This window comes from Pelodiscus sinensis, chromosome 24 (genome assembly GCF_049634645.1).
Source record: "Pelodiscus sinensis isolate JC-2024 chromosome 24, ASM4963464v1, whole genome shotgun sequence".
Taxonomy (NCBI): Eukaryota; Metazoa; Chordata; order Testudines; family Trionychidae; genus Pelodiscus; species Pelodiscus sinensis.
Genome location: NC_134734.1, coordinates 1679747 through 1698363, shown reverse-complemented (window position 1 = coordinate 1698363; position 18617 = coordinate 1679747). Strand labels below are relative to the sequence as shown.

At 52.6% G+C, this 18617-nt stretch overlaps 1 protein-coding gene across 1 annotated transcript in view; it reads left to right on the top strand.

The window, feature by feature from the left end:
- The first annotated feature begins 1015 nt into the window (after nt 1-1015).
- LOC142819583 (guanylate-binding protein 1-like) overlaps nt 1016-18617 on the top strand; it is a 116742-nt gene continuing 99140 nt past the window's right edge. Inside the window, exon 1 of the mRNA XM_075907689.1 lies at nt 1016-1170. The gene's annotated coding sequence lies outside the window, so the exon portion shown is untranslated. The remainder of the gene's footprint in view (nt 1171-18617) is intronic.

Below are 18617 nucleotides of genomic sequence, written 5' to 3'. Positions count from 1 at the left end.
AGTCCCCAGGTCTCTGTGAGAAGCGGCGCTTTGGTTGAGCTGTTACACTCCATTGTCAGATCCATGCCCCGGAGAGGGGAGGGGTTTCCCTTTCCTGTTAATTGTGATGAAAGCCCCTGGGATGCCCTGTCACCCTGCCCAGGCGTGGAAGGTGTTAACCCCAGGAATGGACAGTGTGGACAGCCCCCCCCCAAGCACCCTAGAGGCTGTGCTTGGTACAGCCAATCAGGGAAGGGCTGCCGGGAGCAACCAATCAGGGCCCAGTAGACTCATAGAAGAGAAGCTGCTGCGGTACATTGGACAGTCGCTACCTGGTGCTCAGGGAGGGAGCTCTGGGTTCCTAGCAGGTGGATGGAGGCTAGAACAGGGACAGAGCAATTTCTGGCAGGCACAGGGGGAGTGACATGGGGCTTGTGGTCGGCTGCAAGGCCAACATGCCTGATTTGTGCCAGGGCTTGGCAGGGCCGAGCCTGCCCCCTCTAGGCTGGGCAGTTCACAGCCCCGGATCCTCTGGGTCTGATGCACCAGTTATAAATATAGAAAAATTCCTCAAGCCCCAGCACCACTTCCATTACAACTGAAACACTGTGTAAGAGATGGTGGAGAGGCTGGGGCGGGGGATGCAGTTATCTGGGGGGTGGGGAGAGGGCTAGGCCTTCTGGGGAGGCCGGGGCAGGGGGGGTGTAGCTGTCAAGGGGGCTGCCCTGTGTCAGAGTGGGGGGGGGCTGGGGCCTGCTGGGGTGCTGGGGGCAGGGCAGGGTCTATGGCTGGACTGCACTATAACAGTTAGTTTAGAAATGGGGAGAAGATGGGGAATGCGAGCAGGGAGGAGGAACAAAACTGACATCCACTCCCCGCCCCACATGCAGCACCTGAAGGCCCCAGCTTCCCTCTCTAAGCCCCCCTCTTTCCCCTTCCCTAGGGTCCAGTTTAGCTCCCCTCTTCCCCCTCCCTAAGCATTGTTCTCTTATTCATTATCTAACGGGCTATTTATGGGACAGAAAAGTCCTGCTGCTACTTTCACTTTCTAGTCTTGTCTCTATAAAAGAAAGGGGCTTGAAAAGCAGCCAGCCGGAGCCAGGGAGAGGAGCAGAGAGGAAAATAGCCAGGGCTGCTGCAGGACTTGAGACTCCGACAGAACCCAGCACCTGCAGCGTTTCCCCGGGCGAGGTAAGAGATGCTCCTCTGTCCTGTTGCTTGTAAACTTGCATGGACAGTAGAACTGCTGCAGTGTTACAAACACCAAAGTCATAGCTGCCTGCTCCCCACACAGCGCAGTTGGATCCAGAATTACAGAATCAGGTAACAGCAGAGACAGGGGAATGTGACCTACTAGAAAAAACAAAGTTTTAAAGAGTACGTCTACATTGGACACTCATCCCAGAACGAGCTACTCCGGAAGAAATACTGCAAAATAGCTTATTTTGAAATAGCACACCCATACTATAGGGAAGCCTTTAAACTAGCCCAGCGCAGGCTCCGTTCGTGTGGATGTGCTCCCTCCATTTAGAGCTCCAGGAAGCACCGGGGAGGAATGACTTCGAATGGCCCCGGGGAGGAGCTATTTCGAAATAACAGCGGTGAAGCACCCACGCTCCCGCTATTCCGAAATAGCTATGTGGGAAGAGGCGTTATTCCTCCTGGAATGAGGTTTGAAAATGCTGAAATAAGCTGCCTGGTATTCCAAAATGATTTTGAAATAACAGGCCGGCTGTGTAGACGCTCGCAGAGTGATGCTGGAAGAAGGGACGTTTCTCTGAAATAACGCTGCTCTGCAGACACACCCAGAGAGATGTGGGACTCGAAGGAAACTGTCTCTGTGCTTGTTTCATTCACACCGAGATGGTTAGAAGCTGCATTTTTCTTCTGCGCAGTGAAGCCTCAAAGCTGCGTTGACTTGCCAGGCAGGGTGAACTTTTGACAGAACAAACAGACCAGTTTGTTTGGAGCTAACGGGCATTTCAGAGGGGCGGGCGGTGTTTAGACCTGTGTTTTCCACCCCTGAGCTATTGCCACCATCACAGCCAGGCAAATGCCAAGTATTTCAATAGTAAGAGAGAAGTAGCCATGTTAGTCTGATCTTGGTAAAACAAAAGGAAAAAACGATGTAGCACTTTAAAGACTAACAAGATAGTTAATTAGGTGATGAGCATCTGTGGGGCCACCCACTTCTTCCGATCATCTGCCCCACAAAAGCTCATCACCTAATACACTATCTGTTTGGTCTTTAAAGTGCTGCATCATTTTTTTCCTTTTGTTTTACCAAATAATTATCTAGAAAGCGAGTGGCTGAATTTCTGTCTTCTGACCTGGACTAGTGACTCCTTTCTCTGGTGGGTTGCTGGGTTCTGAGCCCCCCCAGCAGCCAGACTTGTCCTCTGCCTCCCTTCTCCCCCTGACTCTTGCCCACGAGTCACCTCACTGACCAACTCCTCCCACTCCGGTCCAGCAATGTCCCCCTCCCCCTGCATCGCACAGAGGGGAAGTCGGTGCCCATGCAGCACTTTAGCTGACGCTGCACAGACAGGGCTTTGCTTTCTGGGGCAGAGAAAATGGGGTGCTCAGCCTGAGTTCCTGGAGACGAAAGAACTCCCCAACTGTTCCTGTGCCACTAACTGGGAGAGCAACACCACACTCGCTGTCGGATCCATCCACAAGGCAAACAGCCCCAGAGGGGAATGGGTATTTGGGATTCTCCAGGCACATCACCATTTAGATGAAGTGAGTTACTCCTGGGCATGCAAATAAGCTGCCCCGTGTTAATTCTCTGTAGCTGACTCTGCTATAAGCTCCCCTGTAGAATGTGCATGTATAAAATACTAGAAGATTGACGAGGGTTTGCTCAGGTCCTTAAATAAAATCAGTTTGAGGGTTTTCCTTTAAATCGTGGTTCCCGACGTATGGTTTGCGATGGTGCTGGAGGGGTCCATGGAATGTTTCAAATAGACCGGAAAATCAACGTGCAGTGATTAAAAAAGTGATTATTTTGTACAGTGGATAGAAACGCTTATGGGGGGGCTGTAATATATAGTAATATATGGAGCAGGGGTAGACTGGCAATGAAAATAGGCCCGGGAAAGGGGTTGAGAACAGCCCTGCCCATGATGTCACCCCTGCATGCCCCTCCCTTTTTCCCTGCATCCAGGGACAGCTCTAGGTTTTTTGCCTGCCCCTCCCCCCGAAAAAAATTTTTGGCCGCCCCCGCCTTGTTTTTTGTCCAGGGAGGGTGCGTGCGCAAATGCAGCTTGCAGGGCTTGCTGAGGGAGAGCTCCCTGTATTTACACAGGTCTCTGAGGGTATGTCTATACTACAAAGTTAATTCGAATTAACTATGATAGGCGCTACACTAGCGCTCCGCTAGTTCGAACTAGGTAAACCTCATTCCACGAGGATTAAGCCTAGTTCGAACTAGCTAGTTCTAATTAAGGGCTGTGTAGCCCCTTAATTCGAACTAGTGGGAGGCTAGCCCTCCCCAGCTTGCCCTGGTGGCCACTCTGGCCAACACCAGGGAAACTCTATTGCCCCCTTCCTGGCCCCGGACCCCTTAAAGAGGCACGGGCTGGCTACTGTGCCCATGCCAGGTGCAAGCCTGCCAGCACCCAGCCAGCAGACCCTGCACCTGGCACGGATCGAGCCAGCCACCCGATACCCCCAGCTCTCCCCCTCTTCCCGGGACCAGGCTGGCGGCTCCCGGGAGCTTGCCCGGGACCGCAAGAGGCGGGCACCCTCCTGGGCTAGTGCAGACATCATGGACCTCGTCCACGATCTCCGCACTAGGCACAGGAAGGTGGCCGGCTAGGGCAGGAGAGCTGCCAGCCTGGCCACCCAGGAGCAGGTGTGCATGAAAATCCACTGAGACCCCCGACCCTGAGCCCTGAGCTTACAATGGCCGTACTGGGTCAGACCAAAGGTCCATCTAGCCCGGTAGCCTGTCTGCTGACAGTGGCCAACCCTAGGGACCCTGGAGGGGATGGACCGAAGACAGTGACCAAGCCATTTGTGTCGTGCCATCCCTCTCCAGCCTTACACAAACTTTGGGCAGGGACACCACTCCTACACCCTGGCTAATACCACTCCATGGACCCAACCTCCATCATTTTATCTCACTTCTCTTTAAACTCTGTTCTAGTTGTAGCCTTCACAGCCTCCTGCAGCAAGGAGTTCCACAGGTTGACTCTTTGCTTTGTGAAGAACAACTTTCTCTTACTAGTTTGAAGCCTGCTACCCATTCCTTTCCTTTGGTGTCCTCTAGTCCTTCTATTATGGGAACTAATGAAGAACTTTTCTGTATGCACCCTCTCCACCCCACTCATGCTTTTATAGACCTCTATCATATCCCCCCTCAGTCTCCTCTTTTCTAAGCTGAAAAGTCCCAGTCTCTTTAGCCTCTCTTCATATGGGACCTGTTCCAAACCCCTCATCATTGTAGTTGCCTTCCCCTCTCCCACCCTCTCTCTTCCTCTCTCCCACCTCCTTTTCCCAGTCTCCCCCAGTTTTGTTCAATAAAGAGAGATTCTATTTTTGAACACAATTGTCCTTTATTTTGTACATCAGGAAGGGGGGCTAGGGAGGGGTAAGTGGAAGGAGGTGAGGGAGGAATGGGGTACGAGCCCCCGATGGGGAGGACTGGGCTGGCTCTGCGGGCTTCTGGGGGTGGAAGCTGTCCTGCAGCCCTCCAATTGCCCCCTCTCCCCAGATGGCAGCCTGCAGCAAGTGCAGCCGGTCTGATGGCCTAGTGCTCTGATGTGCCCTGTGTGGGTACTCCAGGCAATCCAAGCCAGGACTGCTTTGCAAGTGGGGCACCCCTGAGAACTGTCTGTCCGGGGTGGGGGTCGGGTCCCTTTAAGCACAGCCCTCGGCTAGCCTGAGACAGCAGCTCCATGCTCCAAGTCCTAATCTGATGCCCTGCGGCACTGCTTCTGGCCAGCCTTAACCCCGGTTCAAGTCCACTCTGTGTGGGCATGCTAGTTCGAAATAGCAAAACGCTAATTCAAACTAGTTTTTTAGTCTGGATGCATTAGTTCGAATTAGCTTAGTTTGAATTAACAGAGGGTATGTCTACACTACCCCGCTAGTTCGAACTAGGAGGGTAATGTAGGCATACTGCACTTGCAAATGAAGCCCGGGATTTGAATTTCCCAGGCTTCATTTGCATAAGCGGGGAGCCGCCATTTTTAAAACACCGCTGGTTCGAACCCCGTGCACCGAGGTGTACCGGTAGTTCGGAATAGGAAGCCTGGTCCGAACTACCTAGTTCGAGCCCCGTGTAGCCGCTCTGCACGGGGTTCGAAGCAGCGGGGTTTTAAAAATGGCGGCTCCCCGCTTATGCAAATGAAGCCCGGGAAATTCAAATCCCGAGCTTCATTTGCAAGTGCGATATGCATACATTACCCCGCTAGTTCGAACTAGGAGGATAGTGTAGACATACCCTAAGTCAGTTCGAATTAGTGCTGTAGTGTAGACATACCCTGACTTCTCTTTCATTCCCTTGCATTCCACCCCAACTTCCCCGCCTTTGGCTAGGCTGCTGGAGAGCCACCCGGAGAAGTAGGGGGTCGGGATTGCGTGCGTGCCTGGCCGCTATTCGCTGTCACGCTGCTCCCTAGCCGCTTCGCAGTGGCAGGAACGGCTGTCGTTACCGCTCCACTTGCTGGGGCTTCCCTCCGAATTATTGCGTCCCCACTGTGCCTGTGTGGCGGCGAGAGGTGGACGGGTCCTTTTATAGCACGTTCTTTCGCCTCCCCCGGCTCCCCCGCCCTCATGGTGTCACCATTGAAAACTGAGGAGCCTGCCTCCAGAAGGGAGATCCCCGAGACTTGGAGGAGGCGGGCGGAGTGGGGGAGCCGTGGCTCCCGGCTCCAGTCGGCCAGCTTGGGACCGCGCGTGTGGGTCCCACGCTGTGTGAGGGGGAAAGGGGCTCGCACATGTGTGGGAGAGAGCGAGCCAGATCCAGGCACCCCTGGGGCTTTGGTAGAGCCTGGGATTAGCCGGCTGCCTCGCCTTCCCTCCAGCCAGAGGAGAGTTTGTGGAGGGCGCCGCATTGCAATCGGGGATCCCCAGCGGGGAACAGAGGCTGCTGCTGCTGCTGCTGCATGGGGACCCGTTAGAAACTAGCAATGCCCCCTCCCCAAAAAATAGAATTGGCTCTCTCTTATCCCCCTCTCCCCATTTTTCTCTGCTGCTGCTTCCCCGGCTGGAGGGAACCGCAGTGGAGGGTGGCAGGAGGAGCGGCTGTGATTGCAGCTCTCCCGCCGGAGCAGGCGATTGCTGTCTCCAGATGCTGATTGCTCAAGCACTTGGTGGGCACCAGACAGGAGGCCGCTGTAGTGGTGGCAGCAGCAGCAATGGGAGCCGGCTGCTGAGGGGCAGCCAGGGGAAGGTGTCTGCCACTTGCACCAAGCCGGAGCTGCCAAAGCCCAGGCAGGCGGCACACATGGCAGGGGGCCCATGCAGTGACAGCACTGGGCTGCGGGTGCCCCTGGTTGTATTTGTGGCCGGAGGAGCCGGAGGAGGGTCTCACTTGTCCCTCGAGGGATGGGGCCGCACCGAGCTCCTGAACTCCGCTCCAGTGAGCCAGGAGCCAGCTGCCGGGAGCAGCCACCATGGCCGCGGCCTGCCCCGTTGAGCTCAGCATCCCCATGAGCAGTCGCGGCAGCCCTGCGCTGAGGCCAGGCACCCTCCCAGCATCCCACACTTCCAGTGCCCCGGGGCCAGGCGCAGGCTCCGAGCAGCTGGGCGTGGGGCTCCCAGCTTGGGGCGGCCTCTGCGGGGCTCACCGCTTGCTCCTCCTGAGGGCTGGAATGCTGCCCCGCCCCCTAGAAATGTGCCAGCCCTGCTCTGATGGTGGCCCACCGGGAAATTCCTGGTACCCCGCTGGGCCAGTCCACCCCTGTTATGGAAATATACTTATCTCATAGAACTGGAAGGGACCTTGAAAGGTCATTGAGTCCAGTCCCCCGCCTTCACAGCAGGACCAACCATCCCTCACAGATTGCCCCACATCTCTAAATGGCCCCCTCAAGGACTGATCCTGGAGCGCTGGGGGACCAACAGTGGACCCAGAACTCCAGGATGAAGAGGGACACCTTCCTGGAGCTCTGCGAGTGGCTCGCCCCTGCTCTGCGGCGATGGACCACACGCATGAGGCCCGCCATTCCCCTCCACAAGCAGGTGGCCATCGCCCTCTGGAAGCTCTCCACGCCGGACAGCTACTGATCCATCGGCAACCAGTTCAGTGTGGGGAGATCCACCATCGGAGCGGTGCTCATGCAGGTACGGCGCTCGTCGGCCACTGGGCCCGGGGGGGGGGGTCTGCAAGGAGGAGATGGGCTGCCCCAGGGAAAACGGAGGGGAGGTGATGTAAGTGCCCTCCTCAGGAGGGTTCAGTCTGTCCCAGCTGCACTACATATCGCCCTCGCTGGCCAGGATTGCAGCACGGGTTCCTCCTGGGAGTGGGGCGCGGGGCAGTCGTGGGGAACGAACACTCCCAGCCACCCAGGCACACCAGTGACCCTCAGTTTTGTGTGTCTCTCTGCAGGCGGTCAAGGCCATCAATAGGGTGCTGCTCCGCAGAGTCGTCTGCCTCACCGACCTGAATACGTCATCGAGGAGTTTGGCGCCCTGGGCTTCTCCAACTGCGGGGGGGCCATCGACAGGATGCACAGACCCATCCATGCCCCAGAACACCAGGCCTCCCTGGACGTCAACCGCAAGGGGTTCTTCTCAGTGATCCTGAAGGCCGTGTCTGACCACCGGGGCCAGTTCACGGACATCAATGTGGGCTGGTCGGCAAGGCACATGATGTGTGGGTGTACCGCAACTCCTCCGTGTGCCAGAGGCTGCACGCCGGGACTTTCTTCCCTGACTGCCACATCAGTGTTGGGGACGTGGACACGCAAGTGTGCCTGGTGGGGGTGTGGCCTACCCCCTATAGCCCTGGCTGATGAAGCCCTACACGGGACACCTGAATCCCTCCCGGCAGGCCTTCAATGCCAGGCTAAGCAGGGCCCGCATTGTGGTCGAGGGGGCCTTCGGCCGGCTGAAGGCCCAAGTTAGATGCCTCCTCACCCACTTCGACTTCTCCGAGCACAATATTCCGCATCTGGTGGCAGCAAGTTGTGTGCTCCACAATTTATGTGAGAGGGAGGGGGAGGCTTTCCTGCCAGCCTGGATGGCAGAGGCTGAACACATGGCTGGCCAGTACATGCAGCCCCACACAGCTGCCATCCGGGAGGCCCTTCGAGGGGCTGTCCACATCCAGGGAGCCCTGTGAGAGAGCCTCCAGGTGGACAAGGAGTGAAGTCCCCCGGGATTGCCCCACTGGGGCCTTGTGCCTTACATTTCACCCCCACCTCCTTCTCCTTTCCCCTCCCTAACCCCCCTTCCTGATATACAATAAAAACACCTGTGTTGCCACAAAAAGCTCTCTTTATTTAACATAACTGGGGTGGGGGGAGGGGGAAATGAGGGCAGGAGAGGGGAGGGGGGAAACCTGGGAGGAGGGAGCTGGAAGCGGGAGGCAAGGGGAGGAAGGGGGAGGGGAAGCTCAGGGTTGGGGGTCTTGCCTGCCCTCCTGTCTCCCAACACTGCGGGTGCAGGGGCCTCGGCATCCCCGGGGGTGGGGAGTGGGTATGGAAGGTGGGGCAGGAGGGATGGGGGGGTGGAAGAAGCAGGAGGGGGAGCATGGGTGGGAGGAGGAGCGAGAGCTGGGGTGGCCGCAGGGGCTGGAGCAGCAGGAGGCAGCAATCGTCGCACCAGGGTCTGCAGGTGCTCACGGAGGGCACGGCCCTGCTCCCGCAGCTCCTGCAAGCTCTCCTGCCGCAGATGCAAGTCTTCTTGCACCCACTGCTCCTGCCTTCCCAGTAACCCCAGGTGCTGCCGCTGGTACTCCTCCTGGTTGTGGGTGCACCTGCTGGCCCAGGTGCAGGTGGATGTCCCAGGCAGGGTGGTGTGTCCTGCACTCGCAGGTGCTGCGGCTGTGGTGAAATAAAGAAGTGCTCAGTTCTCCCTGGGGGCACAGTGGGTAAAACCCAGCCCCCCTCTGCAAGGCGAGGACGGCAGGTCTCCGCACTATCACGTCCTGCTATCTCTGGGAGTGTGAGCTGGCCCAGGACTGCACCCCAGCCCCTGTGCTGCCTATAGTGTGATGTGTGGGGGGAGAGGGGAGATGTGCCTGCCTCTGTGTAGAGGGGGCGTCTGGAGGGAGGGCAGTGTGCAGTGTCTCTCCCCGGGGTCAGGAGCCTGTCATGCGCCTTCACGCATAGACGCATGTGGGAAACAGGCCAGGGCCCCTGCATGGCACCCGGACACATAAGGGGACCATGATGGCACTCACATGTGGAGGCCTCCCCGGACTCAGATGAGGCTGCTGACGGGCTCTCTAGTACGGCTCGGGGGTCCTGGGTGCAGGGCATGCTCTCTGCAGGCTCCTGGCTGCCATCCTCCTCCTGTTCCTCCTCTTCTCCTGTGCCAGGGACAGGGCCCTCTGCCCCCGGGTCGATGACAGCCAGGGGGGCATGGACCCTCTGACCCCCTTAGGATGTGGTCCAGGGCCTCATAATGTGGGCAGGTGTCCGGGTCAGCCCCTGGTTGGGAGCCCCTGGCATAGGCCTGCCGCAGCTCCTTAACTTTGGTCCGCACCTGTTCCTGGCTGTGCATGTGGCCAGGCTGGCAGCCATGTGACTGTAGACGGCCGCATTCCTACACCTAGTGCGGAGATCGTGGGCATTGGAGGCCTCCCCCCATACCTCAATGAGGACCACAATCTCCGTAGTAGACCAGGCAGGCGCCCGGCTTTTGCAGCCTCTGGCAGGCTCCTGGGAGCTGCCAGCCTGGTCCTGGGGAGTGGCGGAGGGCTGTGTGGCAGCAGGTTGCTGGCTCATGCTGTGCCAAGTGCAGGGTCTGCTGGCTCTGGGCTGGCAGGCTTGCAACTGGCCTGGGCACTGTGGCCAGTGTCTGCCCCTTGAAGGGATCTGGGGCTGGGCATGGGGGGAAGGAAAGCAGACAGCTTTCTTGGTTCTGCCCAGAGTGGCCACCGGGGCTCCCTGGGAAGGGCTGGAGGCCCCCTGTTTCGAATTAAGTGTCTACACAGCACTTAATTCAAAATAGCTATTTCGAATTTGGCGTTACTCCTCGTAGAATGAGGTTTACCAAAGTCGAAATAAGCTCTCCGCTATTTTGAATTAAATTCGAAATAGTGGTTTGCATGTATAGACGCTATTGAAGTTAATTCGAAATAATGGCTGTTATTTCGAATTTACTTTGCAGTGTAAACATACCCTATGCTTGCATCAGGAATATTGTGGTGATAATAACAGTTCTTTCCCTTTTCTTTTTATTAACCTGCTATTGGTTAATTTTTGTGTCCTGGTTTTTAGAGATCTCCCAAGTGATCTATCCCCTGATTTTTCCTATCATTACTTGGGTGGTGGCTGCGGATTTTATCCTCAAAATGTAGGTTTTTAAGTTTTTGGGGGTAAGTTTAATACCAAAGCCTGAAAACATTGTTTTGGGGTACTTTTGCGGGTCCCCACTTCTGCATTTATCATGCCAGAGTGGGGAAGGACAGCATCCTAGAATCATGTTTGCTTTTTGTGCAACAGCATTCCACTGTTGTCTCAAATTTAGCTTGTAGTCCACTATAACCCCTAGGGTACATCTAGACTACATGCCTCTGCTGACAGAGGCACATAAAATAGGCTACCCAACATAGTCAATGAAGCGGGGATTTAAATATCGCCAGCTTCATTAAAATAAAAATGGCCACCACACTGTGCCGGCTCAGCTGATCGTCCGCACAGCGCGCGAGTCAAGACACGGATCTGTCGACAAGGGAAGCCTTTGTTGACCACTCTGTTATGCCTCTGTCGGCAGACGCATGTAATCTAGACGTACCCCTAGATCCTTTTCTGCAGGACTCCTTCCCAGACACTTCCCATTCTGTGTGTGTGAAATGGATTGTTCCTTCCTAAGTGGAGCACTTTGCATTTGTCCTTATTCAAATTCATCCTGTTTACCTCAGACCATTTCTCCAGTGTGTCCAGATCATTTTGAATTATTACCCTATCCTCCAAAGCACTTGTAACCTCTCTCAGCTTCCTATTATCCACAAACTTGATACGTGTCCTCTGTATACCAATATCTAAATTGTTGATGAAGATATTGAACAGAACCAGCTCCCAAACAGATCCCTGCAGATCCCCACTTGTTATGCTCTTCCAGCAGGATTGTGAACCATTAATAACTACTCTGAGTACGGTTATCCAGCCAGTTATGCACCCACCTTATAGTCGCCCCTTCTAAGTTGTATTTTCTTAGTTTATTGATAAGAAGGTCATGCAAGACCGTATCAAATGCAGTACTAAAGTCTAGGTATACCGCATACACTGCTTTTCCCTTATCCACAAGACTTGTTATTTTATCAAAGAAAGCTATAAAGTTGGTTTGACATGATTTGTTCTTTCCAAATCCATGCTGGCTGTTCCCTGTCACCTTGCCACCTTCCAAGTGTTTACAGATGATTTCCTTAATTATTTGCTCCATTATCTTCCCTGGCACAGAAGTTAAACTAACTAGTTTATAGTTTCCTGGGTTGTTGTTCTTTCCCTTTTTATAAATGGGCACTATATTTGCCCTTTTCCAGTCTTCTGGAATCTCTCCTGTCTTCCATGACTTTCCAAAGATGATAGCTAGAGGCTCAGATACCTCCTCTATCAGCTCCTTGAGTATTCTAGGATGCATTTCATCAGGCCCTGGTGACTTGCAGGCATCTAACTTTTCTAGGTGATTTTAACTTTTTTCCTGCCTCTCCTTCCTGAGTAAGATGAATCCTTCTGCACCAATATTCCAATCACGTGTACTATCCCACCAGGTCTGTGTGATACCAACTGTGTCATAGTTATGTTTAGCACTTCAAATTCTTCCTGCTTATTACCAATACTCCTTACATTTGTAGACAGGCATCTAAGACAGAGCAGATTGTTGAGCGGGGGCCACGTGGGTTCACTGAGCCCCTGGGCTGTTATCACAGGGCCCTGACTGGGAGGCGAGGGTGAAGATGCCCCTCTCCTCAGGAATGCATTGGGACTCCAGACTCCTGTGGCAGGTACCAAACTGGGACATGAAATGAAATTCTGTAGCTTCCCTTTCAAGCTGCTTTTTGAAATTGTCTTGCAATAATACGGTGACTTTGAGACCCATCAATGAGTGCCTGGGCAAATTAAAATGTTCCCCAGCAGGCTTCTGTGTATTACCTTTTCAAATATCTGATTGGTGTCCATTAATCCTTTGTCATGGAGACTGTCTGGTTTGGACACTGTACATGGCAGAGGGGCATGGCTGGCACTTGCTGGCATAGATCACATTGCTGGATGTAATGGGCTGGGCCGGGTCTGGGTACTGCTGAGGGCATCCGCTCAGGGTGAATTGCTCAAAACACCGGGCTTCTTACAGCACCTGACCGGGGACCTTCTCAACTAGGCCACAAACCAGTCACACCAAGTGCTTCAGCTGCCAATCTGGCCAGCCTGAAGCCTCACAAGCAAAACCCCTCAGACACCCCAGCTCTTCCTGTGCCGCAATCAACCCCAGGCCTAACACACAGATGTGGGGTTTTAGAACAAAATCTCACCAACTCTGAACGAGTTACTTCTGTTCCCAAGAAACCAGCCACAGGTCCCAATCAGTTTAACTCTGGATCTTACCCACAAGAGCACGATGAGCCAGTCCTTTAGAATCTAAAATCTAAAGGTTTATTAATACAAGAAAGAAAAGCAGGAGAATAAGGTTGTGAAGGAGAATACATGACATGCATTGAATCTCCCAGTTCTCAATGCAGACTCTTAGCAGAGGTGTTATAAACTGCTATCTAAAAAGTCTCTGGTGTACATCCTATGTCAGGACGGGTCCACAGTTCTGCCTGGATCATTGTTCCCTGCAAGGCTGCATCTGGGGTCAGGAGCTGAACTCAAGACAAAAAGGAGTCTGCCACATGGCATTTTATATCCATGCCTGGTCTCTTCCAAGCTGGAGTGGGTCACATGGCCCAGGGACCTATCCTAGTGTCCCAAGCCAGCAATCATTATTCTGGCTGGTCTGCAGGCATCCAGACTCATTCCCCAGGTGTGTCTTTGGCACCTAGAGATCTATTGTCCCTGGACCCTTGCTAATTGGTATAGCCATTGAATGAACATTCCTGGCCCATTCTCAGACAGAGAATCTTCCAGCATAAACACAGAGTACATGTTTATAATCCCACATACAGACGTCACAGGTACATGAATAGCAGATACAGAATCAGTACAACACAAGCTTTCATGTGACATCTCACATGACCCCCTTTGTACAGAATTTTGAGGCAAGCCCCCCCCATGGGGCAACAGTGATCTTTAGAATCCAGTAATGTGACAGCTGGATGTGCCATTGCAGGAGCCTCTGATGCGGTGGCTTATGTGACTAGGTCCTGTGATGGTGTCACTTGTATAGATGTGTGGACAGAGTTGGCACCGGGGTTGATTGCGGGGTGGGCTCCTTGGTGAGTATGATGGACATGTGCTGTGCGCTTGTTGGAAAGAATTTGTTTGAGGTTGGGGGGGGTTGTCTGTAGGCGAGAATTGGCCTTTCCCCCAAGGCCTGTGAGAGTGAGGGGTCTTTTTCCAGGATAAATTGCAGATTGTTGGTGTTAGAGAAGAGACGGCGACCCAGGAGCGGATGGGGGAAAGGGAACTGCTTTATTGCCACTCACACTTACCTCGGACATTCCAACACAATGTCCGAGTGTTAACAATTTGGCCCCAATTACACCCCTTGATCTATGTTAGTGTGTTAATTCACACGTCTATCACTACTTTTTCTAAAATCTAATTCAGTAAGGTGACCTCCTACACAATGAATATTAATAAGCAGGTGATGAACACAACTATACCCGCCCTGATTGTTCTTTACTGATTTGTAGCTGAATCAGCCCTGTGTGCTGTCTGAACCAGCAGTGACAGGGAAGGGGAAAGCACTTTGACCCTGACATTTTTTCCCAGAAAAAGTCCAAAGACAAAACAAGACACTATTCAGTGCAGCCATCTTCCAAGGCTGCCAGGACAAAGGGGAAAACATGTTTAAACAGCAGCATCAATTTTGGCTAGACTCATTAACCACTAATGTATAGCCATCCCAGACCCCTCTTCATTTGTAGATGCCCCAATAGTAGATAATGCACTGGAGGGCTGTGTCTACATTGGCACCCTTTTCCGGAAAAGGGATGCTAATGAGACCAGTTGGAATTGCAAATGCCCCGTGGATTTAAATTTTCCCCGCGGCATTTGCATGAACATGGTTGCCGCTTTTTTCCAGCTCGGGGCTTTGCTGGAAAAAAGCGCCAGTCTAGACAGGGCTCTTGTGGAAAATAAACCCTTTTCTGGAAGATCCCTTATTCCTACTTAAAATCAGGAATAAGGGATCTTCCGGAAAAGGGTTTATTTTCTGAAAGATACCTGTCTAGACTGGCACTTTTCTCCGGCAAAGCCCCGAGCTGGAAAAAAGCGGCAGCCATGTTCATGCAAATGCCGCGGGGAAAATTTAAATCCACGGGGCATTTGCAATTCCGACTGGTCTCATTAGCATCCCTTTTCCGGAAAAGGGTGCCAATGTAGACACAGCTGAGGTGTTTAAGTTGGGAGCTGTAGGTAATGGCAAGCATTGTCCTTTTGTTTTCTGTGTTGGGCCTGTCTTGAGGAAGCTGATGTCTGGGTACTCGTCCGGCTCTGTCAATCTGTTTTTTCACTTTTCTGGGTGGATATTTTAGTATTAAGAATGCTTGATAGAGATCCCGTAGGTTTGTATCTCTGTCTGTAGGATTGGAACAAATCTGGTTGTATCTTAGGGCCTGGCTGTAAACAATTGATTGAGAAATGTCTTTTGGATGGAAGCTGGAGGCATGTAGGTAAGTATTATGGTCGGTAGGTTTCTGGTATAAGGGGTGGAAATGTGGCTGTCATGTAATTGTACTGTAGTGTTGAGGAAGTGGACCTTGTGTGGTCTGGTCCAGGCTGACGTTGATGGTGGAATGGAATTTGTTGACATCTGTGTGGAACTCTTCAAGAGTCTCCTTCCCGTGGGTCCATGTGATACAAATGTCATCAGTGCGTTATAAGTAGAGTAAGGGTGCTAGGAGGCGAGAGCTGAGAACAAATTGTTCGAGGCCAGCCACAAAGATGTTGACATATTGTGGGGCCATGCGGGTTCCCATGGCTGAGTTGCTGACGTGAAGATATAAGTTGTCTCCAAAATGGAAATAGTTGTGGGTGGAGGACAAAGTGACAGAGCTCTGTAACCAGGTGTGCCGGGGCATCATGACAGCCAGTAATCCATCATCATGTAGAATGTTGTTGTAAAGAGGTTCTATGTCCATGATGGCCAGGATGGTGTTTTCAGGACGATTGCTGATTTTCTGTAGTTTCCTCAGGAAGTCGGTGGATAGCTAGGAGAAAACTAGGAGTTCTGGTAACATAGGGTCTGAGGAGAGAGTCAGTATAACCAGATAATCCTGCTGTAAATGTGCCCATGCTTGAGATGATGGGTCGTCTGGGATATCCAGGTTTGTGTATCCTGAGCAGTAGATAGAAAACTCCTGATCAGAGATTTGAGGGTGAGTTTCTGTAGCTTTACTCTTGAGTTGTAGCAGGAAGTTTCATGAGCAGGTGGTTTAGTTTCTTTGGTATTCATTGGTAGGATTAGAGGAGAGAAGCCTGTTGAATCTGGTGTTGGTGAGTTGACCGGCAGCCTCCTGTTCGTAATCTGTTCTGCTCCTAATGACCACAGCACCCCATCTGTCAGCCTCTTTGATTATGATGTGAGGATTGTTTTGAGGCTCTGTATGGCATTGCATTCTGCATGGCTGAGGTTAGATGTTTCACGTTGTTGTTTGCTGACAATGTCAGCCCGAGTACGTTTGCTGAAGCAATCGATGTAGAAGTCAAAACTCTTGTTATGATCGTCAGGAGTGGTCCACATAGATGCCTTCGTCTTGTGGGATTGGCGGGGGTGGGGCAGAGCTGGAGGGTCAATGTCTTCATTAGTGTGTAGGAAATTTTCCTTTATATGGAGGTGGCGAAAATAGGCTTCCAGATTTCCACAGAACTAAATCATATTTGTGGGGTGGTGGGGCAGAAGGAGAGTCCTTGAGATAGGACAGATTCCTCCACCGGGCTAAGCGTGTGGTTGGAGAGGCTGACAATGTTGCTAGGTGAGTTGAAGGTGCCGGGATTGAAATATCCTGAGGTGTGTAGGCATTTGGATAGTTTGTTGTGCTTTTTCTAGTGAAGGAGGTGCCATGAGCATTGTAGGTGGCTTGCTGGGTTTAGTAAAGTCCAGCCAAGAGGAAGTGCATGTGGAAGTTTGGGTTTTTTTGAGAGTCTCTAATGTTGACAGCTCCTCCTTGATTTCCTTCTGTGTGTTGTATGGGATGCTGATGAGGTGATCCCCCAGTTTCTTTGAGAGACTGTGGCATAATCTCTTCCTCTGGTCTGTGGGACACTGAGCATTTTGTTTTGGGGTTCTAGTTCCTGGGGCTTTGGCAACTGCTGTGCTTGTCCATGGAGTGTCCAGTGAGACTCACCTGGACACTGAGTGCAGTGCTCAGCTTTGGGAGAGGCAAATTTCAGGGGTGACCCGTGGCAACCGAGCCCTTCCTCTGTCTCCTCCATCTGAGTGTCGCGGAATAAACACACAGTCTGATTTACAGATTCAGGCCAGCCAGAAGCGTTTATTTACTGTGATCACAGGAGAGGACGCAAAGACGTGCTCTGCCTAACAAAGAAAATCTCAGATTATTTATACCTTTGTAATTCCCGTGAGCACATAATGGTATGGATGGGAAAACTTGAACCATATGTACATAAGTGGTTACATCTGTTAGTACATTCTTCTTTTTTGCAAACCTTGCAGTTTCTTTGTCTGTAACTCAGCTCACTGAGAAGACTCGCTTCTGACCCAGCATGCACCACGTTTAGGCCTAGTCCTTTGACCAAACTTTCAAGCCTTGTATGGCCTGCTTCCACATGAGGTTGAAGAGGCTGGTGCTGAGAGCTGGAGCTGCGGCTGGGTCTGTCAGCCATACGCAGGCAACATGCCCCTTGTGGTCCCGGACCTGGGAGACCTGGTGCAGGAGAGGCCGGCCAGGCCATCTACTCGCAGCTTCCCCCACCCAGGGGAACTGGGGCAAGAGCTCTGCTTGGTGGGCGGAGTGGGTAGCAGGGGAGCTCCCTCCCACCTGTGCCTTAGACCACCTGGTAAAACACCGGCCCTTGTCTTGGTGTTTCCCATTCCCACAGGCACTCCGGTTCAGAGGCCATGGGGTCTTGAGGCTTGTGGAGGTGGACAGGGTGACTCTGGTGCCTCTCCCTGAGGGAGGGCTCTGGGGCTCAATCAGCTGGTCCTGTCCATGCTCCAGCACTAGCTCAGCGCCAACTGCCAGAAGCTGGTTCTTGAGCTTTGTCCGCCGGCACTGCACTGGTCCCTCCCAGCAGGGTTCTCCATCCTCCCCTGGAGGAGGAAGGGCAGGGCCTGATGGGCTTGTGCACCCAGGTCCTTGTCCCCCATCTCCAGGCCCCACACAATGAGGAAGAACGGCTCTTGTGCAAAAGGGGGTTTTGTGCAAAAAGGAGCAGTCTACACAGCTAAAGCAAACTCCATTTCCATCAGCTTTTGTGCAAGAACTGTGGTGTGGACAGCCCTAGGGAAATAGTTTTTTTCTAATATCCAATCTAGACCTCCCCCAACTGTAACCTGAGCCCATTCCTCCTTGTTCTGCCACCTGCCACCTCTGAGAACAGCCTCTCTCCAGCCTCCTTGAAACCCCCCTTCAGGGAGTTGAAGGCTGCTCTCAAATCCCCCCTCACTCTTCGATTCTGCAGACTGAACAAGCCCAAATCCCTCAGCCTCTCCTCACAGGTCATGTTCTCCAGCCCCCTCATCATTTTGGTTGCCCTCCACAGGACTGTCTGCAATGCGTCCACATCCTTTCTATACTGCGGGTCCCGAACTGAACACAATACTTCAGATGTGGCCTCACCAGTGCCAAATAAAGGGGAATAATCACTTCGTCTGTGTCCAGACGGCAGGCTTCTTTCAGAAGAAGCTTTTCTGGAAGAGATCTTCTGAAATAACTTCTTCCAAAAGATCACATCTACACAGCAAAACAGCATCACAAAAGTGATCTGCTTTTTTGAAAGATAGCGTCCACACTGAATTGCATTTAAGCAGTGATTACTATGGACAGACTGGCCACAAGGGCACCTGTGCTTTTTCTCTTTCCTCTTCTTTCAAAAAATTCCTTCTTCCCTGTTCACTCACGATTTTTCCAACAGAGCTCTTTTGGAAAAAGGCTTCTTCCTTGAAGAAATAAGTTTACCAATATTGGGAAAAGCTCTCCGTTCTCTCGATTTTGTTTTTGAGAGAACGCAATTGCAGTGTGGACAGAATTGAAGATTTTTCAGAAAAACAGTCATTTTTCTGAGAAAAACTGTCGTGTAGACATACCCTTCTCTAGATCTGCTGGCAATGTTCCTCCTAATGCACCCTAATATGCCATTAGCCTTCTTGGCTACAAGGGCGCCCTGTTGCCCCAT